At 38.1% G+C, this 23,039-nt stretch overlaps 2 long non-coding RNA genes across 4 annotated transcripts in view; one reads left to right on the top strand and one right to left on the bottom strand.

Moving 5' to 3' along the window:
• The window catches only part of LOC102165048 (uncharacterized), a 1,242,341-nt gene that overhangs the window by 645,498 nt on the left and 573,804 nt on the right, over positions 1-23,039 (bottom strand). The gene's annotated exons all lie outside the window — the stretch shown is intronic.
• Positions 1-23,039, top strand: part of LOC146396848 (uncharacterized) — a 106,836-nt gene that overhangs the window by 64,094 nt on the left and 19,703 nt on the right. For 2 of the 3 annotated variants that reach the window (XR_014827986.1, XR_014827987.1), the window contains exon 3: positions 8,938-9,062. This is a non-coding gene — a long non-coding RNA (uncharacterized LOC146396848). The remainder of the gene's footprint in view (positions 1-8,937; positions 9,063-23,039) is intronic. The other variant, XR_014827988.1, reaches the window with a different exon arrangement.

The raw sequence follows: 23,039 nt of genomic DNA, 5'->3' as shown, positions 1-23,039 counted from the left end.
TGTCAGTTATATCTCAATTAAAACAGACAAAAAAGTATGCCCTCCAGGTGATTCTGATGCACTCCAGTTTGTGAACATGTGCCCTAATCCGTATATATTACTATCTTTGTTTTACCAGTGAGAGAACATGAGCTTATGCATAACCCAGCTAATGAGGCCTGGGACAAGAGCCCTGTGACTTTTTTTTTGTTGTGTTTTGTCTTTTTGTCTTTTCTAGGGCCACACCCACAGCATATGGAGGTTCCCAGGCTAGGGGTCTAATTGAGCTGTAGCCACCGGCCTACACTAGAGCCACAGAAACACCAGATCTGAGCTGCATCTACACCTACACCACAGCTCACAGCAATGGCAGATCTTTAACCCACTGAGCGAAGCCAGGGATCGAACCTGCAACCTCATGGTTCCTAGTTGGATTCGTTAACCACTGAGCCACGACAGGAACTCCGAGCCCTGTGACTTTGATTCCTGTGTGCAGTATTAGAAGAAAAAATATCAGCTTAAGAACCACAAAATCTCTGATTCCTAAAAGGAATGCTTTTTTAGCTGAGGTGGAAAAAAATTGGTTACAACTTCTTAAGCTTCAGGGACTTTATTTGTGACACAGGGAAATTATAATGTACTAACCTCAAAGAGGTTTTGTTGAGAAATAAATTAGACAATGTAACCATGATTTTAGGCCATAAAGAGTCATGACATTTGCTCATCATTATTTTTTACAGCTTTTTGATCTTATGAAGAAATGTATTCTCTGTTGCTAGTCCACAATTCTAGCTATAGGATAATATGAACTTTTAAACATGATCTACTTCCAATTTTGATGTCTGCTATAATATGTTTTTCCTCCAAGTTATAAAATTAGATGAGCTATCACTCTACTCAAGACAATTACTATGACCCATATTTTTGTATAGAGAAAAGAGATAATACTGTGACTTTTTTTGGAAAAGAATTGACTTCAATTTTACAAAAAATGAAAATAAAAAACATCTCTAAGATTAGATTCATGCATATCTTACGCAGTTTAGGTCACAGAAGTAGCTTTCACTTGTATATTGTATAGTTCTATATTTATTTTCTATGACTGGCATTTTCAATGTCTAATTTATTGCATTCATAAACTATGTGTTCACTTTAAAAAATAATTTCAGATTTGTTATTAAGTATTCTAATAGAATTATAAGTAACTCTAAAATTACAAAATACGTAGAAAAGGAAAAAATTTCAAAACCTATATTCATATCTATCAGCAATAGGTGCTTTTAATATTTTTGTTTTCATCCTTCCAGAATTTTTAATATGCATGTAATACACTCATACTTATTTTAACAAATAGGAGCATTTGATCTGAACACATAAATATATTGTGAAAATATTTTCAGGTAATCATTTCTACTTCATTAGTTCAAATGACTCCATTATATTCCATTGGATGGATGGAGTTGATGGATAAATAAGGGAACAACCAATCACTTATTATCAGACATTTGGATTTTTCTGGTTATTTTACTTTTTTTAAGTTTTATTGAAATATAGTTGATTTACAACGTTCTGATAATTTCTGCTATACAACAAAGTGATTCAGTTATACACACATCCATTCTTTTTCAGATTCTTTTCCCATATAGATTATCACAGAATATTGGTTGGAATTCCCTGTGCTATACAGCTATACAGTAGTTCCCCATTTTTCTAGTTTATTTTTATCACCAATAATTCAATGAACAACACATACTGATATAGTTATCCTCTCAAAATTATTCTTAGGAGTTCTCATCGTGGCTCAGTGGAAATGAATCTGACTAGTATCCATGAGGACACAGGTTTGATCCCTGGCCTAGTTCAGTGGGTTAAGGATCCGGTGTTGCCATGAACTATGGTGTAGGTCTCAGATACAGCTTGGATCCAGCGTTGCTGTGTCTGTGGTGTAGGAGGGCAACTGTAACTCCCATTCAACCCCTAGGCTGGGAATCTCCATATGCCATGGGTGTGGCCCTAAAAGACAAGAGAAAAAAAAAAGTATTCTTAGAAGCAGAGTGCCTGGATCAAAGAGAAACACATTTTTAAGGTATTTGACCCATATTCCAAATGACCCTTATAGAAAGATTATGCTAACTTTTACCCTCACCAGCAGTATATGAGTGCCAGTTTCCGACATGTTCCGCTTTGAAAAAAAAAAATTTCTAATATATCAGAAGTATGTCAAAATCATATTTCGTTGTCGTTTTCATTTGCATGTGTTTGATTATTAGTGAAACTGACCATCTTTTCATGGGTAGCAGACATTGTCAGGCCTTCCAGTGTTTGTCTGTGTCTACCTCTACAGCCTCTGGCTACTTACTCCACAGCTGAGAGCAAGTCTTTGATTGCATAGCAGTGTGGGGCAGTTGGGAAAGGCCAGGGAATTAATATCCCCAGGAGCAGCCTCAACTAAGTTGAGGGATAGATACCTCAACTGCACCCCTTAGGTGGGATAACTCTGGAGAGTGTTCCACACTATCTCCCAGAGTTCCAGTAGGACTGAGCCCCAGCTGCCCACAGAGGAAATGACTTGATGACTCATCCTTTCCCTGCCTCACTCCTCCTCTTCCTATCCATGGTATCAGCTCCCAAATTAACTACTTGAACTTGCATCCTTACCTCAGGTCTTATGGACTGGGGAACCCAACCTAGACAATATGAGCTTTTTCGCCTCTTACTTAGTCAATTATCTGATCATCCATACTTTTTCCCCATTTTAATATTGGAGTTTGAATTATCTATTTTAAATATTAAGAAGAAAGAGATATTTACAGAAGGCAATCATGATGGATCACAAACCAGGCCATTAATAAATTAAAATTAACACCAAATTGTCTTAATAACCACATTAAGATTTTGGAGTTTTCTTGTGGCTCAGCAGGTTAAGGATCCAGCGTTGTTACTGCAGCTCCAGTCACTGCTGTGCTGTAGGTTTGATCCCTGGCCATGACCGTGTGTGGCCAAAAAAAGATTTAAAGTATTACAAGTTACTAATAATAACTACTACATTCAAAGTAATTACCCTCTCTTTATATGGAGTTCAAGATTTTCTTTATAAATGAACTAAAATGTAGAAAAATGGAAAAAACTAGCAAGCTATGGAGAGGAGAATACTTTAGCCAACATGTACTAAATGTGTTGATTGAGTGCTATGAGAAAAACTAAATTCAACAATGTAAATACACTCAAAATAGATTGGCATCATTTTTAGGGAGAAACTAGGGTTCAGTGGGATGTCTGTTGAGAAGATTTAGAATGGAGAAACGTTTTGGGTCAAATGACATTTTCTAGTATCTAAAATCAATATGTTGTTAATTAAAATACCAATCACCCAAGAAACAGTAAACAATGTTAAACTAAACTGGATCAGAGCCCAGAAAGTCAGCCTGACTAGGGGTGCACAAAACTAGGAAGAAAAAAAAAAAAAAAAAAACCCAAACCAAACAAAAAGCTTTCAAAAGCAACTAACCATTTGAAATGGGAGGAAAGGGCAGGGAGGGGATACAGAAAACAAAAGAAAATGGCCAGTTTGCATCTTGCTCTGGGCCAGGAATCAGACAGAATTGCTCCAACAGAATCTTTGTAGAGGCCTTTCTTCCAGCTACACAATTTAAACATTTGCAAAGGTAAAATGAAGACAGTCTAGACAACCTAACTTGCCTTGTACAGACAGTGAAAGTTTTTAAATAGGATATACAATACAAATCCACAAGAGTCAAATTTAAACACCTCTTCAGAATTGTGACTACCCTCACATTTCATGCTACCTCCAGAAGAGTTAACTTCTTTTTCTTTTTTTCTTTTGGCTGCAACATGCAGCACCTTGATGTAGGATCTCTGTTCCCAAACAAGGGATTGAACCAAGGCCACAGTGGTGAATGTGCAGAGTCCTAATCACTAGGTCACCAGGGAACTCCCTAGAGGAGTTAAATTCTTTAGATGTGTGACTCAGTCTTTTTTTTTTTTTTTTTTTTTTTTGTCTTTTTTTGCTATTTCTTGGGCCGCTCCCACGGCATATGGAGGTTCCCAGGCTAGGGGTCGAATTGGAGCTGTAGCCACCGGCCTACGCCAGAGCCACAGCAACGCCGGATCCGAGCCGCGTCTGCAACCTACACCACAGCTCACGGCAACGCCGGATCGTTAACCCACTGAGCAAGGGCGGGGACCGAACCCGCAACCTCAAGGTTCCTAGTCGGATTCGTTAACCACTGCGCCACAACGGGAACTCCCTGACTCAGTCATTTTAATGTATTTTATCAAGACAGACTGTAATGTTTTTCTGAACTTACAAGATAACATGAAGGTTAAGTGTCTACACAATAGCAAACAGCCAGAAGAAATGTAGAAATCTGTCCAGATTAAAGTCAGTGAAAATAATGGCAATGCAAACAAGCTCAGGTCTGGATGCTTCAAAATACATTTTTACTCAATAATCCATCAGTTCTATACCAGTCATATTGTTACCAAAACTAGACCTCTTTCCACTGGTGCCAGATAGAAACGCAGGGACAGAGTTTTGGGTGAAGGAGAAAAAAAAAAGCTTTATTGCTCTGCCAGGCAAAGGAAGGTCACAAGAGGATAATGCCCTAAAGAGTGTGTCCCTACTTAGAGGAGATTAGGAGGTGGTTTTACAGTTTGGGAGTAGAAAATAGGACCACAGATAAGGATCAGTTTAGAGGCTCGCTTGCATTGTTTTCAAAGCTGGTGTTCAATAGTCTGGTGGTCTTCTTTCCAAATGAAGAATACTTCATTAACATCTTCCATTTGTTGTGGGTTTTCAGTCTGCAGAAGAACTCAAAGATATTATTATCTATATTCTTTGAGGAGGGACCAGGACCCTGCCCCAAAGCTGCACTATTGTTTGTTGACTTCTTCTCCAGGGGTCTCCACATCCCCTCCCTTCCCTGATTAGCAACTGTTTGAACCTACCCTTTGGAACTCAGGGAAGGTCAAGGAGGCTGAATGAAGCCTATCTCCTAAAAAACAATGGGGGACCTAGGCTTTTGTGCCCAGGAGCCCTACTGGGCTCTGCTCAGTTTCAAGATTCGAAGTCTAATTGGTGAGGAGAAGATTCCCCTGATGTTTCTGTCTCAAAGTAAAGATTTATTTACTTAAATATGTTTATTAGGTGCTCATCCAACCATTATCACAAAATAAAGACAACTTACTACATTACCAGCCTCCATATGTACTTAATTCTCTAAGGCAGTCAGCAGCCATCAACTAAGTAAGCAAGGACAAAGGTGGTCTTGGACAAACTCCATTACAGAACAATGTCACTTCGTTTTAGAACACATTTGCCTTTTCTGTTTAACAAACCACCACCAGATCTCAGTGAATTAACACACATTTATTTCTTCTTCTCAATCCATACTCCATGTAAATTAAAAACTCTGTTCCACATAGTTTACTGAAGGACTCAGGCAGATGAAGTTTCCACCAGCTTGTAGCCGTACCATCTGGAACACATGGCCAGAAGGAGGTGGTGGAAGAAAAAGGAGAAACTGGTGAATCCCATATATGTTACTTCTGCTCATATTTCATTAGCCAGAATTAATGTCATGGCTCCTTCCAACCACAAGGAACTTGAGAAGTACTGTGTCAATTGTGCCTGGAAAGGAAAGAGAGTTGGATATTGGAGGAATTTCTACCCCACACCTCAATGATCTGGAACTTTGAGTGATTTCCTTGAACAATATAAGGATAGAAACAGGCACTGAAAAGCAAAACTAAGGGCACACAAAAGACTTGAGTCATGGCTCGGAGATCTTAAGGCCAAGAGTCAGCAAGGAAGGAGACTTAGAGCTCTGAGCAAAGGAGGGAGCAAACATGAAAATCCTGAATGTCTTCAAGTGGCAAAGGCCAACTTGTCATGAATCTGTTTTAGTTGATTTTCTTTTGGCACAAAGTAACATTTTCCTCAGGGCATCTCAAATGTGTTACTTTATATCTGACATCATCCCATTTGTATTAATTAAAGTACAGTCTTTGCATTATCAGGAACAGATAAATCTGAGGGACTTCACAGAAATGCAGATTCCTAGGACCTACCCAAAAGCTTATGGATTTAAATTCCTAGAGACATTAGGTCCAGGAATGTGCTTTTAAACAAGTATATACTAGGTAATTCTAAGGCATTCAAAACTTTGGGAATCTCTGGAGTTCCTTGGTGACCTAGCAGTTAAAGAATCTGGGATTATTCCTGCTATGGGTCAGGCCACTGCTGTAGGGCAGGTTTAGTCCCTGGCCCAGGAAATTCTGCTTGCTGTGGACACAGTCAAAAATTAAAAATGAAAAAATGAAATAAATGTTGGGACTCTCTATTTTAGACTTCTGCCAGAATCCAGGGCAACTCTGATATCTAGGTTGGGTTTGGACCCTGGGAGAATGCCAACACTTGTCCTAGACATCTGGTAATGTCTGCCCTAGTACCAGAAGGCACTTGGTAAAGTTGAGACTATGCATTTAGGCTAAATGGGGACTTTTCTGGGTGATGAAAATTCAAGGGGCATGGAAACTAGGTTGGTTTTGAAATCCTGCTAAATTTGGTTTGGGAAAGACTTGTTCAACACAGAGCAGTTTCAGGGACAAAAGAATTTGTAGGTAGGTTTACCAACAGATTCAGGATGGTGGGAATGGTGAAGAATACTGAGATTGTGTCATTGAGGTTTTGGTATGGGCAGGTGGAGCAGGTGAGGGATTTGGGATTTCCCAAGCACATGTTGCAAGTACTGCTCCTTAAAACAGGCTGTGCTGGGCAGACAGGGGGCAGCAGGTGAATCCTGAACCCTCTTTGCTGAGATTGGGGGGGGGGGGGGAAACAGGGTTGCCACATGCTATTGTAGTTATTACAAACTATGAGAAAAAATAAGATTATGAAAATAAAGAATGATGATAAAGGAATTCCTTTGTGGTGCAACAGGTTAAGGATCCAGCATTGTCACTGCAGCGGTCAGGGTCATTGCTATGGTGCAAGTTGGACCTCTGACCCAGGTATTTCCATATGCCACAGGCACAGCCAAAAAATAATAATAATTATGATGATGATGTAGAATGTGTATGGAGGAATTTTCTCCAAAATGTTAAGCTCTTATCATTAAAAAATTGTTGTACTGAGAAGAATTCATTTTGCCAGAGTAAAGGTATTTATTATCTGCAGAATGCATAAGCTCTCTGTGAGCTCTTCAAACCTATGATCAGGGAGTGAGCTATCTTTGGAAGTAGAACATCATGGCCTATATGACACGGAGGCTAGGGTCTAGGAGTGGGTAAGAAGTTCAGACCATGATGTAAGAAGCAGAGAGAAGGTACTGAGCACAGAGGCTCTTGGTAAATAAAATGAAAAAATGGTGTACCAAATGCCAACAAACAATGTTACTCTTCAAGGTAATCAATATTAGCAGCTGCTAATAGGCACTCCCCCTCCCAACATCTCAGTGGCTTAACAATAAAAAAATTCTTTTTTTTTTTTTTAGTTTGATTGACGTATCATTGACCAATACAATTATAAGATAGTTAAAGTGTACATCATGGTGATTTGATATACATACACATCTTTTTTTTTGGTTTTTACATCACGCCTGGGGCATGCAGAAGTTCCTGGATCAGGGATCAAACCCATGCCACAGCAGCAACCCAAACTACTGCAGTGACAACACGAGATCCTTAACTCACTGCCCCACAAGAGAACTCCTCATGTACATACACATTATGAAAGGATTCCCACAATCTAGTTAAAATTTTTCTTTCTTTCTTACATCCCTACCCAGTATAGATTGGGCAACACTCCTTAGATGCTGTCCTCTAAACAGAGACTCAGAAACTTAGGATACTTCTGTAGTATGGCTCTATTTCCTTGTACCTCCATGGACTCCTCTGTTCGGCTGTCACTCAACCATTAAGTAAAGAGAGAGAGCAAGAAGTTACCTAAGATGTTTTAAAGAAAAGTCTGGGGAGTTCCCATTGTGGCTCAATTGTAACAAACCCCACGAGTGTCCATGAGGGTACGGGTTTGAATCCTGACCTCCATCAGTGGGTTAAAGGATCCCACGTTTCTGTGAGTTGTGGTGTAGATTGCAGATGAGGTTCAGATCCAGTGTTGCTATGGCTGCGGTATAGGTCAGCAGCTTCAGCTCTGATTTGACCCCTAGCCTGGGAACTTCCATGTGCTGCAGATAGAGCCCTAAAAAGACAAAAAAAAAAACAAAAACAAAACAAAACAAAACAAAAGGTAAGTCTGGAAGTACTGTGTGTTACTTCCCTTCACACTCCATTGGCCAGAACCTACTCAAATAACACCAACCTAACTTCAAGCAAAACTGGGAGATGAGTCTTTTTATTTATCCAGGAAGAGGAAATGAAGTCAGTGAACATCTAGCCAGTTTCTGCCACTCAATGACTACTAAGCATAATCTGTCTCATCTTAATTAAAATCATATAACACCCTAAAGTTTTACAGTGTATCTCCTAAAATATTTTATTTAAAACTGCAGTAAATATCTGAATGTCATTGTCAGAACAGCTAAGATTTTCAGGAAAAATTTTAGAAATGCAGGGATCTCTAAGAGTATGTATAAAAAATAAGTATTCAAGGTTCAGGTTGACTGAGTTTTGCAGTGCAATCCTGGAATTTGGAGGGTAGCTAAGTCCTCATTCTTGTGATTGCCTTGCAAGCCCATTTTTGAAAAAGGTACATGATGGAGAACATATGAAGAATGTTTGGGGTGTAAATTGTAAATCTTATTTATGAACTTATAACATTTATAATCTCAGATCCAACCTAATACTGTATCTCTCCACACACTTATGGCAGATCCAGTAGAAAATTCATTAACAGCTTGTTTTGAACGTTTCTGAGGTATCCCCTCTACATACTTACACATCATCATTGTGCTTTTTCTTCACATTCTTGTTTTTCAGCCCAAGATTCATAGTCTGCATTTCGTTTAGATATCAGCATTTCCTCTAAATATTCTAGAGCAAGAAATTTCAACCCATGATTCACCATGAATTTTTGTGAGTTGTGAAAGCTTCAAAACTTTCTGGTAAACCCATTTTGCTTTTAACTCTCTCCCTCCCACTTTCTCCTCCCTCCTCTGGACTATGCAATAGCTCTGTTTTGTAATTACCCAGCATGTACTTTTCTCCTTATTTAAAAAAGACTTCTAATAGTCAAGACAGCATTTTAAAGACCACACTAAGAAAGGCTATCTAAATATGAAACAGATGAGTAAGTATATCTTGGGCAAAATAACCTGCAGATATGAAAAAGAAAATTAGAGAATGCATATGTTTGTGGCTGAGAAAGCATGTCTGTCCAAATCTATGGAAGAGGATTGGTATGGAGAAAAGAGAGCTATACAGAAGGGTATTGTCTAGTTGTTACATAGGCAACTGAGAATTCTGGGATGACCCTCAGCCTCTTTGCCTGACAAATCATCTTTGACTAGATGTCTGGAGTTGGAAACAATTAATGCCAGGTGGGTAAAAGAGAGAGTCGATTCCATTTACTCTATCACCTCATTTATTTGGGGAATGAGGCAAGATAGACAAAAAAAATATATGTATCAGCATCAAATGATCATCATTTTTCATTTGTTTGCAAAGCCATTTGTGGATATTCTCATTGAGAACATCTCAAAATCTAAGAGCCACCTTTATATAAAATTAATGTAAACTATAGATTAGAACCAGCATAGAAAGCATTAATATTGCCATTTTTCAAATCACAAGCAGAAGGAGCCACTGTGAAAAGAAATAAGAAAAAAAAAAAAAAAGAAATAAGAATGGTTATAGAGGACCCCAACAATAAAACCTTATATTAAAGTGAAAAACAGTTCTACTGCTTTGAGTCAGTAGTATTGTTACTAATAAAGCTTTGGTCAATAACAGCCTTTCATATAAAGCTTCTTTTTTTTTCCTCTGTAGGCTGTAAAGGTTTTTCATTTTACATTTGTCATCTAACCTATTGTATTAATAGTTTTTAAAAGCAGATTTTTGGTAAGTTCCCCTTTGGTGCAGTGGGTTAAGGATCCTGTGTGACTGCAGCTGTGGCACAGGTTCAATCCCTGATCTGGGAACTTTCACATACCACCGACGGGGCCAAATAAAGAAAAAATAAAAGCAGATTTTTCTCCTAAAATTAAGATTTTTTTTAAGCATCATCTTTATGCAGTGATGGAGCCCTCCTAGGCTGGAAGCACTGTCGATAAGTCATAATGTGGACCTTGATCTCTGACCACTTTTGGAGAGTGACCAAATCAAGACAAAAAAAATCTAATCTTACCAAAGACCACAAAGGAATTTCTTGGCAAAGTCAGATGAGAAAACAGAGTTCATGAACTCCAACGGCTGACGTTTTTAACCACTGGCTTTCCTCATTTGGGGAGCTTTTTTGTTTTTGTTGGTGGTGGTGGTGGTGGGTTGCTTTTGTTTTTGTTTTTGTTTTTGTTTTAGGGCCACATCCGAAGCTTATGGAGGTTCCCAGGTTAGGGGTCTAATCGGAGCTACAGCTGCCGGTCTACGCCACAGCCACAGCAATGTGGGATCTGAGCCACGTCTGCAACCTACACCACAGCTCACAGCAACACTGGATCCTTAACCCATTGAGCGAGGCCAGGAATTGAACCTGCAACCTCATGGTTCCTAGTTGGATTCGTTTCTGCTGTCCCATGACGGGAACTCCTTGGGAACCCTTTTTGGATTTAAAAAAAAAAAAAAATGTAGAAAATTCTGGACTTTTGCTTGAGTTTTCTATGACCCATTTAATAAATTGGTAGAAAGAGCTCTATACTAGGAGTGAGAAACTTAAGACTTTGAAAAAAACTGTATATAATGGGACATTTTAGTGACTCCTTTGCCCCATCACTCAGTTTCAAGAATCTTAAATTCATAACCTATCTTATTTCAACTACATCCCACTGAATTCCTTCCCCCCATATAATTTTGAAGAAAATCCCAGACATCATACCATTTCATCCATAAATATTTCAGTATGTGTCTCTAAAAGATGGGTCTTAAAAAAGAAACATAACCACAATACCATTGTAATACCTAAAATATTTGATAGTAATTATTTAATACCATCAAATATGCATTGTTCAACATTCCAACTGTCTCATAGATATAATAATTTTTAGTAGCTCGTTGGAATCAAGATCCATATAAAGTTCACTAATTATGATTAACTACATATTTCTTAGGTCTTTTAAATTTTTTTGTGGGGTTTCTCTCTCTCTTTTTTAGTTCGTAATTTATTGTTGAAGAAACCAGGTCATTTGCCCTGTAGACATAGATTAAATTTTGCTGATTGTAATCCTATGGTATTGTTTAACATGTTCTTCAATTCTCTGCTTATAAAGTGGTAGTTGAATCTAACAGGTATGAACCAATTCAGATTATGTTGCCTTTGGCAAGAGTATTCGATGAATAGGATGTATTTCCATCAGGAGGCATTAATATCTGTTTATCTCTTGTTTTATCATGTTAGTAGATGTTGGTGATCAATGTGTAGATTCATTAACTCATTAAGAATTGAAAAAAAAAAAAAAGGAGTTCGCCTCGTGGCACAGTGGAAACGAATCTGACTAAGAACCATGAAGTTTCGGGTTCGATCCCTGGCCTCACTCAGTGGGTTAAGGATCCGGCATTGCTGTGAGCCATGGTGTAGGTCACAGAGGTGGCTCGGATCTGGCATTGCTATAGCTGTGGTGTAAGCTGGTGGTCACAGCTCTGATTAGACCCCTAGCCTGGGAGCTTCCACATACTGTGGGTGCAGCCCTAAAAAAGACAAAAAGACAAAAAAAAAAAAAAAGAATTGCATAATGATGGTGCTATAATTCTATTAGTCCTTCATTTATAAGACAGAAAAATAATTCTCATTTATTAGATAGCTCCCCAGGATGAATGCAAAGCCAGGATGAATGCTTGATTCTTTTTTTTTACTATGGGTTTTCAAAATAATGAATTCATAAAGCAAAGCCAGGATGAATGCTTGATTCTTTTTTTTTACTATGGGTTTTCAAAATAATGAATTGGTTTACTAGTATCCTAATGATAACTAACTAGTTTTTATATTTTAGTATCATTGTAATTTTGTAGAAGTTCACTATCCAATAGAGGAAACAGATGTACATAGACAATTAAAATACACATGATTTTGTATTATAGGAAAAGTAAGTAAATGCTCCTATGGGCATCCAGAAGTGAAAGATTCTAACTCTGCCTTATAGGTTACAACAAAGGTCTCAGAAAGGAGAGAGTGCTTGAATTGCTTGCTGAGGGATGATGTTCACCAGGCAGAGAAAATCAAGAATTTGTTCTCTTTTAAAAAAAAAAAAAAAAAGTTCTCTCTTTCTGCACCCCCCCCCACCAGAGCCTGCTCGTACTTTCTTCACACCTATCTTCTCTCTCCTCTATCTTACTAAACAATTTATTTGCCTCACTAAAAAAATAAAAAATAAAAGAATTTTTTCTCCCATGACTAATAGAAACTTAGCAGAGGCCACCTCTGCAGATAGTTCCAAGGATTTTATCTGGTGCAACTGATAGAGTGGTAGGAAACAGACAAAGTTCACTAAAGGGGTAAGAGGATAGGATTCGTGTGATGGAGTGGAAACTGTAGGGATGGGAGGAGGAATTCAATTTGTATATGTTGAGTTTGTGATGCCTCCGGGATAGCCAGATGGAAACGTCTGGTAGACACCTGGAACTATGATCTCGAATTCAGAAAAACCTTGCCTTTTGGATAGGTAGGTTTAAGATTCACCAGCGTATAACACTGAAATCCTGCAAGTGGGATGAGGTCCTGGAAGGAGGGTAGAATAAGATGAGAAGGGCACTAAGTTGAATCTACCACCATATTTCAGGGGTCTGAAGAAGAGAAATCTGTAAGGGATACCGAGAAGGAACAGAGAAGTATGAAATATCATGGAAACCAAAGGAGGAGAGAGATTCTGAATCCAGAGTGAGGCCCAGGAAGATAACAGCTGAAAAGTAATCACAAGGATTTTTCAATTAGGTAGCCCTTAGGGCTCTCATCAAAGGCTGTTTCAGTGGATAGGTGAGGATAGGAGCTACCTTTCAGTGGAGGCAGAGTGAATGAATGAGAGGTGAGGAAAGAGAGCCTCGCTTTAAAAAGCTTGGTAGGGTCTGGCAGAATGAAAACTCATTGTTATAAATTGTGTCTCATATGTAACATAAAAACAACCAACCAATAAACATTAATTGTGAGCTTATTGTGTGTATGCTGTTATGCCAATGTACTACTAGAATAAAAAAAGAATCATGACATAGTCCTTGCTGTAAAGGACACAATTGCTAAGGAGAAAGTATGCAAATTTTTTTTTTTTTTTTGGTTTTTAGGGCCGCACTCATGGCATGTGGAGGTTCCCAGGCTAGGGGTCAAATCAGAACTGTAGCTGCTGGCCTATGCCACAGCCACACAGGATCCGAGCCACATCTGCAACCTACACCACAGCTCATGGTAACGCCAGATCCTTAACCCATTGAGCAAGGCCAGGGATCGAACCTACATCCTCATGGATGCTAGTCAGATTCGTTAACTGCTGAGCCACAATGGGAACTCTGAAAGTATGCATATTTCTAAATGCATATTTAAAAAGGAGGTTGGGGTTAACAGATGCAAACTATTGCTTTTGGAATGGATTAGCAATGAGATCCTGCTGTGTAGCACTGAGAACTATGTCTAGTCACTCATGATGGAGCATGATAATGGGAGAAAAAAGAATGTATACATGTATGTGTAACTGGGACACCATGCTGTACAGTAGAAAAAAAAATCATATTGGGGAGTTCCCGTCGTGGCGCAGTGGTTAACGAATCCGACTAGGAACCATGAGGTTGCGGGTTCGGTCCCTGCCCTTGCTCAGTGGGTTAACGATCTGGCGTTGCCGTGAGCTGTGGTGTAGGTTGCAGACGCGGCTCGGATCATGCGTTGCTGTGCCTCTGGCGTAGGCCGGTGGCTACAGCTCCTATTCAACCCCTAGCCTGGGAACCTCCATATGCCGCGGGAGCGGCCCAAGAAATAGCAACAACAACAACAACAACAACAACAAAAGACAAAAGACAAAAGACAAAAAAAAAAAAATCATATTGGGGAAATAACAATTAAAAAATTAAAAAAATAAAATAGTAAAAAGAAAGCTCTTCAGAAACCCTAAGAAATAAGATTAAATAAGGCATTTAAAGAATATGTTGGCCTTGATTATCCCATTAAAATTGTACGAAGAATCCACATGTGTGATTCTAAAAAACAAGAATATATGCTGTTAAAAAAGAAATCAAAAATAAATCTGATACATGAAACAAAAACAGTTCTGTGAATCAGTATAGTTAGATTTCTTTTGAATAGGAATTCAGCACAAGATTTTTGCATCTATTCATTAAAAGATCAGGTTCAGTGCCTCTGAATACAGAAAGGATAATCGTATTATCTCACCTGCCACAAGCAGGCTAATACGTGTATATGGATTCAGTACAGTGTCTGTGAAGTATTATAATGAGCAGATTCCTCATTAGAGGTTCAACAAAGTCAGCAGTGGCTGTCATCATTACAGCTTCAATGAGGAAGCCCCCTCCTCAGCCTTCCCCTTCCACTGATCTTTGATGAAGACTTTCTGCATTTTACAAAAGTACCTTCATAGTTCTAGAAGTGGTTTTTAACCATCCTGCTTTTTGATCAGCTTTCTAATCAGTGCTTACTTTATTTTTCTTATTTTTTATAATGATTTTTATTTTTTCCATTATAGCTGATTTACAGTGTTCTGTCAATTTTCCACTGCACAGCAAGGTGACCCAGTCACACTTACATGTATACATTCTTTTTTCTCACATTATCATGCTCCATCACAAGTGACCAGACATAATTCCCATGCTATACAGCAGGATCCCATTGCTTATCCATTCAGAGCTTACTTTAGATTCAAGTGGAGAATAAAACTGACCGTGAAAAAGACCACTCGGTTACATGAAAGATCCCTCTCTGCAGCATCCTGACTACTGAGGGAGCCTTCTTGAGTGCTGCCTCTCATGGGAGCACGTTGAAATCCAGGAACCAGGTCTCAATACAGGCAAATAAGAAATGAAATGATGAGCAGCACAGAGCCAAAAAAGCTCTCAACATAAGAGGAGTCATAATTAGATGGCACCACCTCCTTCTCTAAGGAGACAATGTTTCAATTTACATTTAATTCTGTTATCCATGGTAGGGTTACAAATAAGAGGTCAAGTATGACAAATCAGCAGAAAGACTTATGTAACGCTGAAACGCCTGTCTTTTCCTTTCCTTCCTGAGACTCAGTCCTGGTCTTGAATTGCATAGTGTGGATATAATGGACACTGTTTCATGCTTGAATGCAGTGCCTCCCACTGAGAGGGTTCTCCATGTGTTCCGGCAGGTGGTTCACTCTTGGAGGAAGATTAGGAGAGCCTTTTCTTTGTTTCTCATTGCTCAGGGAAATGAGACCTCACTGGATGGTTCTGAGATTGGCATCTACCAGTGGGCCCAGGGCTCGTGGCTCTGCAGTCAGAGAGTGGGCCGACTTGGGCAGCAAGGTGGGCCCTAAATAAGCCTTTCAAATATATTGGTGCAAAGAAATGCAGATTCATCTGTGCATTATATAATAACCTTCTTTCCTCTAGTGCCTGAGACCAGATGGCTACATCAATAAATAAATTACAACCAAGTCTGTTCCAATGTTATGACTGTAGAATTTAAGATAATTCCTTTAATCAGCCATCCAAAGAGTTGAGTCTCCTTTGTGTCCTGACCTAGAAGTAGTTATCTTTCACCATGACTTTCAGAGTCCTCCGATGATAAGAGATTTTCAGTATCAGTGAATATAAATTTAAGTTTTATTACTGAATTTTCTAGGGGAGAAGTTAATAAAAAAACCTCTGAGTCTTATTTATTTCACGGTGGAAATAAAATGCTGACATTTAAGAATTGTTGAAGAATTTGAGAGAAAAATCTAAAGTTATATCATGGTTTTAGTTTTAAAATAGAGATTTCAAAATAAGCCAGCTTATTAGAATTCAAAAGGGAACTTCAAAACTCAAATCCCCAACCTACAACTTTTTTTTTTCAGACAGCCAGATGCTCACCTTCCCTTCACATTAAAAAATACCAAGGACTTAGGGAACTGTTCTACTTCTCTAATTATTAAGAATTCAAAGATGAATGTAGCCATAAAACAAACTAATGGCTGACTTAAGACTGCTGATGGAAAAAAAAAAAATTCTCAGAGCCCAAATAATCCTGTTAGAATAAGGAATATTATTTTTTGAATTAACAATTAATGGTTTGTTAAATTCTTGTATTACTGAATGAGCTGGCTGTTGAGAAAGCAGTTGAGCAATGATCAGAAACCATAGTGCAGTAAACAATCATCTATTCAAGGTCAACAGTTGTAAACTCCAGCTATACATTAAAATCATTGACAGAGGGGCATGTAAAAAATTCTGACACCCTGGGCCCACCTCAGAGATTATGATATAACTGGTCTATGGGGGCTCTAAAATCATATTTTTTCAAAATTACTCCCACCCCTCACTCCCTATCTAGGTATTTCTAATGTGCAATCGAGTTAAAAACTTCTTTTCTAGACTAGTTGTCTGTCTTTTTAGGATACTGAACTGTTATTTATAATTGATATAAGCATTAAAGAATAGCAGGGACACGTAAAATATTTCTTTTATGATGATTTGTTCTAAATCACTATTCTCTTAAAGGTTTAGAAAATTGCAATTACTAAGCAAACAAAAATAGCATCTACACAGTGTTTATAACAAGTATGAAATATAGGTATAGGTATGGATGAGAAATAGATGAGCCGCAAGATATTCTTTTTATTTTTCATTGAATTTGTAAGTTCCTTGGAATGAAATCATAGAATTTTCTATCCAGATAACTTTATTAAGGATCAAAGTTAGGTGACTTTCTAAGGTTCATCTCATTTATAATAGGGATTGGTTAGATTGGAATCCTAATATTCTTTCAGCTATTTCCTTGACTTGACTTTGTAGAAAGTAAATGTTACTTTTGGGGAAATAATAAAAGAAACCACAACCAATTATCTGAAACTTAACTAAACATTAGAGGTAGTTTATAGAATGGTTGTGAGGACTATGGACTCTGGAATCAAAAAAAAAAAAAAAAGAAAGAAAGAAAGAACAAAAAAACCCACACAATCTAAGCCTGACTTTAACATTTACCACCTGAGAGAGCTAAACCTTCCTGAACCTCAACTTTTACATCAGGAAAACAAGGACATTATAATAAAAGCCAATTCCTTTCCTGCTCATGTGGCATTAGTTGTTTTCCAACCCTAGGACCTAAGGAGAGTGAACCCAGAGCTTTCTGTTAAATGTGTTAATAATTAAGTCAGAGTTCCCATTGTGGCTCAGAGGGTTAAGAACCTGACTAGTATTCATGAGGATGCAGGTTCATTCCCTGGCCTTGCTCATTGGTTTAAGGATCTGGCGTTGCCATGAGCTGAGTGTAGGTCATGAACATGGCTTAGATCTGACATTGCTGAAGCCGTGGTGTAGGCTGGCAGCTGCGGCTGTGATTTGACCCCTAGCCTGAGAATTTCCATATGCTGCAGATGTGGCCAAAAACAAAAAACAAATAAAAACCAATAAAGTCAAACCATACACATATCTGGTAAGGAGTTAGGATTCAAAATATATAAGAAACCGGAGTTCCTGTTGTGGCACAGCGGAAATGAATCTGACTGGGAACCATGAGGTTGTGGGTTCGATCCCTGACCTCACTCAGTGGGTTAAGGATCTGGCATTGCTGTGAGCTGTGGTATAGGTTGCAGATGCAGCTTGGCTCCCACATTGCTGCAGCTGTAGCTCCGATTAGACCCCTAGCCTGGGAACATCCATATGCTGCAAGTGCGGCCCTGAAAAAGACAAAAAAAAAGAGAGACAAAATATATAAGAAACTTATACAACTCAATGGCCAAAAAATATATATATGATTTAAAAATGGTCAGAGGACCTGAATATATATTTTTTCAAATAAGACAAGCAAATGGTCAACAGGTACATGGAAAGGTGCTCAATATCACTAATAATCAGGGAAATGCAAATCAAAACCATAATGAAATATCACCTCACACCTATCAGAATGGCTACTATCGAAAAGACAAGAGGGAAAAAAAAAAAAGATAAGATATAACAAATTCTGAGGAGAATGTGGAGAAAAGGGTACCCTGGTATATGGTTGGTGGGAATGTACATTGGTGCAGCCACTATGGAAAATATAGCATGGAGGTTCCTCAAAATATGAAAAATAGAACTACCATATGATGCAACAATCTCTCTTCTGGGTATAAATCCAAATAAGAGGAAATCATTATCTCAAAGAGGTATCTATGTTCCTATGTTCATTGCAGCACAGTAGCCAAGACATGTAAACAACCTTTGTGATGGATGAATGGATAAGGAAAATGTGGTCTACATAGACAATGGAATATTATTCCGTCATAAAAAAGAAGGCAGTCCTGTCATTTGTAACGACATTGGTGGACCTTGAGGGCACTATGCAAACTGAAATAAGTCAGGGAAAAACAAATACTGCATGATTTCACTTATACATAGATTCTAAAAACATCAGACTCAGAAACAGAGTAGTATGGTGGCTGCCAGGAGCTGGTGGTTCCCAGGGGTGGGGGAAATAGGGAGGTGTTGATCAGAGAGTACAAACTTTCAGTTATAAAATGAATACTTTTTGGGGATCTAATGTACAGAAAGATGACTATAGTTAACAATATGTATCATATATTTGAAAGCTGCTTTGAGAGTGGAGGTTTAATGTTCTCCCCATAAAAACAAAATGTTAAATATGTGAGAGAAAGGATATGTTAAATAACCATATTGTGGTAAACATTTCCCTATATGTATGTGTTTCAACTCATCACATTGTACACTTTATTTTTTTAAAACCTAAATATTTGCTATCAAACCCTTTTATTTTATTTTATTTTTTATTTTTTTGTCTTTTTAGGGCCACACTGTGTCATATGGAGGTTCCCAGGCTAGGGGTTGAATTGGAGCTGTAGCTGCTGGCCTACACCACAGCTAGCAACGCCAGATCTGAGGTGCATCTGCAACCTACACCACAACACCAGATTCTTAACCCACCGAGCGGAGGCCAGGGATCAAACATGCATCCACATGGACACTAGACACTAGTTTCCACTGAGCCATGATGGGAACTCCCACATCGTACACTTTAAACTTATACAATGTTTTATGTCAACTATATCTCAGTAAAACTGGGAGAAAAACAAACAATAAAGTTCTTTACAATGGCCCATTCTCTACATTTCATTTTTCACATACATTTCAACAGCTGGCATGCTATAGAAGATTAAATAAGATAATATATGTGAATCATATAGAGTAATACCTAGCATATGGTATGCACATAAGAATATCAACAACTATTATTTATTTCTTAGGGTTGCTCAATGAAGCAGATGGAAATTTTTTTGTTTAGGGGGAATGTAAATTGCGTTTGCATCCTAAATAGTTTATATCGTGTGGAACATTCTTCCATGGAGTGCAAACCACTTCACCTGAATAATTAGTAACATTATAAGTCAATCAGGCAGTCAGCATATATCAGGCAGTCAGAAAAATTGTCAAGGAAGAGGACATCTTTATCCTCAAAAAAACCTATAACTTAGTGAAGGGGAAGGGAAAGAATAAGAGTCCTCTAAGCCAAGTGAAGTACCAGGCTGATCAACTCATTGAGCTTATATTTGATGTTAGTCTCCTCCATGCTACCCACTCTATTTCTCAGACACGCACTAGGCAGCAATTAGAGAATTCGGAGAAATAGTGTCTGCAGGTTTGTTTGACACCTGGGTTCCATTTATACTGTGTTTCTGGGGAAGGGGAATTAATTTAACCAAGAAAAGAAATAATGTGATGCCCTTACCCATCAAATAAGCGATTTTCTGCCAAATAAGTGTGCTCATGGGCCAAGGGTGAGCATTACAATCAGGAAACCAGCAAAGGACAAGATGACACCAGGCTTTTGTTATGGGCTTTATGTTTGATGAATAGCACTTCCAGAGATTTTAAAGGGGAAAAAAAAATGTGCTAAAATGATGTCATCTGCTTACAGGGAAGAAAAAAAAAAAAAAAACACACACTACAAGATACCTGGAGTAATATCAAGGTTACAGATGACAAAATAGATATTGCAGCCCTAAAAGGAAAGAAAATTCATCATCTTTTTCTTTCCTTAATTACATTACTTTTGTGATCCAAGTTTGAAGATATTCTATTTCATGTTTATGAACATTTTCTGCAAATGGTTATAACTGCCTATAACCTCACTTGAGGCAAATGAAACTTTCAAATAAAAAAGTGACAACTATATTCATTAATCACTTAACAGATATTGATTGAAAGCCTACTGTGAGCTGCTCTGTGCTATGAAGAGTAATACAGGGTCTCTGCCCTCACAGACATCCCAGTCCTGTGAAGGGAAGTTCCCGCTGTGGTGCAGTGGGTTATGAATCTGACTGCAGTGACTCAGGTCACTGCAGAGGCAATGGTTTGATCCTGGCTGTCTGCGTTGGGTTGAAGGATCTGACATTGCTGCAGCTCAGATTCAATCCCTGGCCTAAAAAGTCCATATGTTGTGGGTGCAGCCATTAAAAATAAATAAATAAAAATTTTAAATTTGCAACCAATCCAGTGAAGGGAAACAAGTAAAAAAACCTAATAAAACCAAGATTATTTAATGAAGTACAATGAAGAAAGTAAACATAAACTATGAGAGAGAATAAGGAGAAACTTGCTCTAGATAGGGAAATCAGGAAGTACCCTTTGAAAATATGACAGCTGCACTAAAACCTAAGTGAGAAGGAGCAAGTCTCAGTGAAAACCAGGGAAAGAGTTATTCATGTGGAGAGGACTACACACACAAAGGTCCTGATGCAGAAAAAGTCTCTAATAACTGACAAATGGGTAGATGACTAGCATGAAGCAGCAAGGGAGACAATGGCATGAGGCTTGAGGAAAGGTAGAAGTACATCATTTTTAGAGCCTTGGCCACAGTAAGGTATTTGAATTTTCTCCTAATGGCATTAGTGGTATTTAAGCAGAAGATGACATATTCTGATGTATGTTTAATATATGTGTGTGTGTACCTGATTTCATCTTTTACTAAGAAAAATCCAGGTTTCTTACAATAATAGGAAATAGAGAGTTATCAACATTGCTGTGAGTCAAGTAAATAAGTTTCCTCGCTCAGTTTAATCTTTACTTGTGAAATCCCAATGTCTGGCAGATGCTGCACTATCAAAGGAGAATAGAGATGTAGCCCAGGCGTTGTCACCAGAAGAATCTAGGAAAAAGACATGTGGACATAGAACTTTACTGGACTGGCCTGGAAATATATGTCTAGACTGAAGTGACATCGTGAAAACTTGGTGCCATATTGGAAAGACATTTCCTGGCTCCAAGCCTCATAAAGTCACTTATTCTTGCAGGATCTTTCATTATTGGCATGAAAAGATATAGAGTCACAGAAAAGCATATTGTCTCAGGGTTAGAAAGAAACCTAGAACAGTGTTTTTCAAACAAAGATCACCCTAAGGTCTTGTTAAAATGTAGGGGTTTTTTTTGGGGGGGTGGTTGCTGCAGTCATGGCATTCAGAAATTCCCGGACCAGGGATCACACCCACACCACAGCAGTGATAACTCTGGATCCTTAAATTTAACCTACTAAACCACCAGAGAACTCCTAAAATGTAGATTTTGATTAAAGTAGAGCACAAAAATTTGCATTTCTAACAAGCCCCAAGTGGACTTTTACATTTTGAGAAAAAAATCAAGTTTTTGTGTTCAGCAACTCTTTGTTCCATCCCCTCCACCATACAAACCTGAGTCCTCCAGTTTAAGCTCCATGAGGATGCTTGTTTCCCTGTGGATCGCCATTGTATCAAATAGATATTGAGCATATAGCTGGTACTCAATGTATTTTTGATGACTAGGTCAATGAATGGGTGAGTGGGTGAATGAACCGCTAAAAAATATTTATCAGCCTCTAATGGGAATCTCCACATCTCGGTGTTATCAATCAAGGAAATATTTGGGGAACAGTTTTGACCACTGGAAATTCCTCTTCTATACTGAAGTAAAGGACCCTGTTTTGAAAAGACGCATATATTAAACATATAATTTTAATTTAAAACATATGCATGTACATTCATTTACCAATCTTCTGAGTAGATGCAAAGTTGGGAACATGGATCCTTTGATGGTTTTTATCAGTTTATGTTGTCTGTCAGCATAGACCACACCTATAACAGCATGTTAAGCACAAGTGAGGAAAGCACTCACGGTATTTTCAGATGGTCCTACTCATATCATGAATGCTAATCAAAGTATAAAAATAATACCAAAGCTCCTAAAAATCAGGTCAACATAAAGTACATGGTTGTCAGTTTTCCTTTCATCTAAGATGACATTTCAAGATTTACCAGTTTATTGAATGCTCAGACACTTCTTGGATTTCCATTTTGAGACTCAAGTTTCTTTCATTATATTCTCTAATAAATTAATCTGTCCTAAGATGTCTCTTTTCCTTGAATTTTTTGGTTCATATTTTCCTTTTATAATTCTTCAAAATGAGTTCATCTACCCCAGTGCTCAACTTAAAACTTAAAGACTAAAAAGATACTTTGAGTATGTATTTGTTAAAATATAGTGATATATTTTATTTCACAGGTAGCACCTATCCCAAAATACTCATCTTCACATGAAGAGTTTAACCATGGTTTATGTTTTCACAGTACAGTGCACTTTCACATTCATTAGCTTGCTTAGGTCTCAAAGCAACTGTGGGAGGTCGGTGGTTTCGGTTCCATTTCGAAAAGACAAAACGAAACTCAGAGGTGGTCAGTGTATCAGAATATATATAGGCCACCCAGTGGGAAAGTAGCAGAGGTAGAGCTGGAAGGAACCTAATTTTT

The sequence above is a fragment of the Sus scrofa genome, chromosome 14, assembly GCF_054392235.1.
Source record: "Sus scrofa isolate SSC_HxYL_T2T_F1_AM1 chromosome 14, Sscrofa_HxYL_maternal_Yorkshire_Landrace_v2.0, whole genome shotgun sequence".
Taxonomy (NCBI): Eukaryota; Metazoa; Chordata; class Mammalia; order Artiodactyla; family Suidae; genus Sus; species Sus scrofa.
Note: the sequence above shows the minus strand (reverse complement) of the source record. Positions and strands in the feature narration are given on the sequence as shown.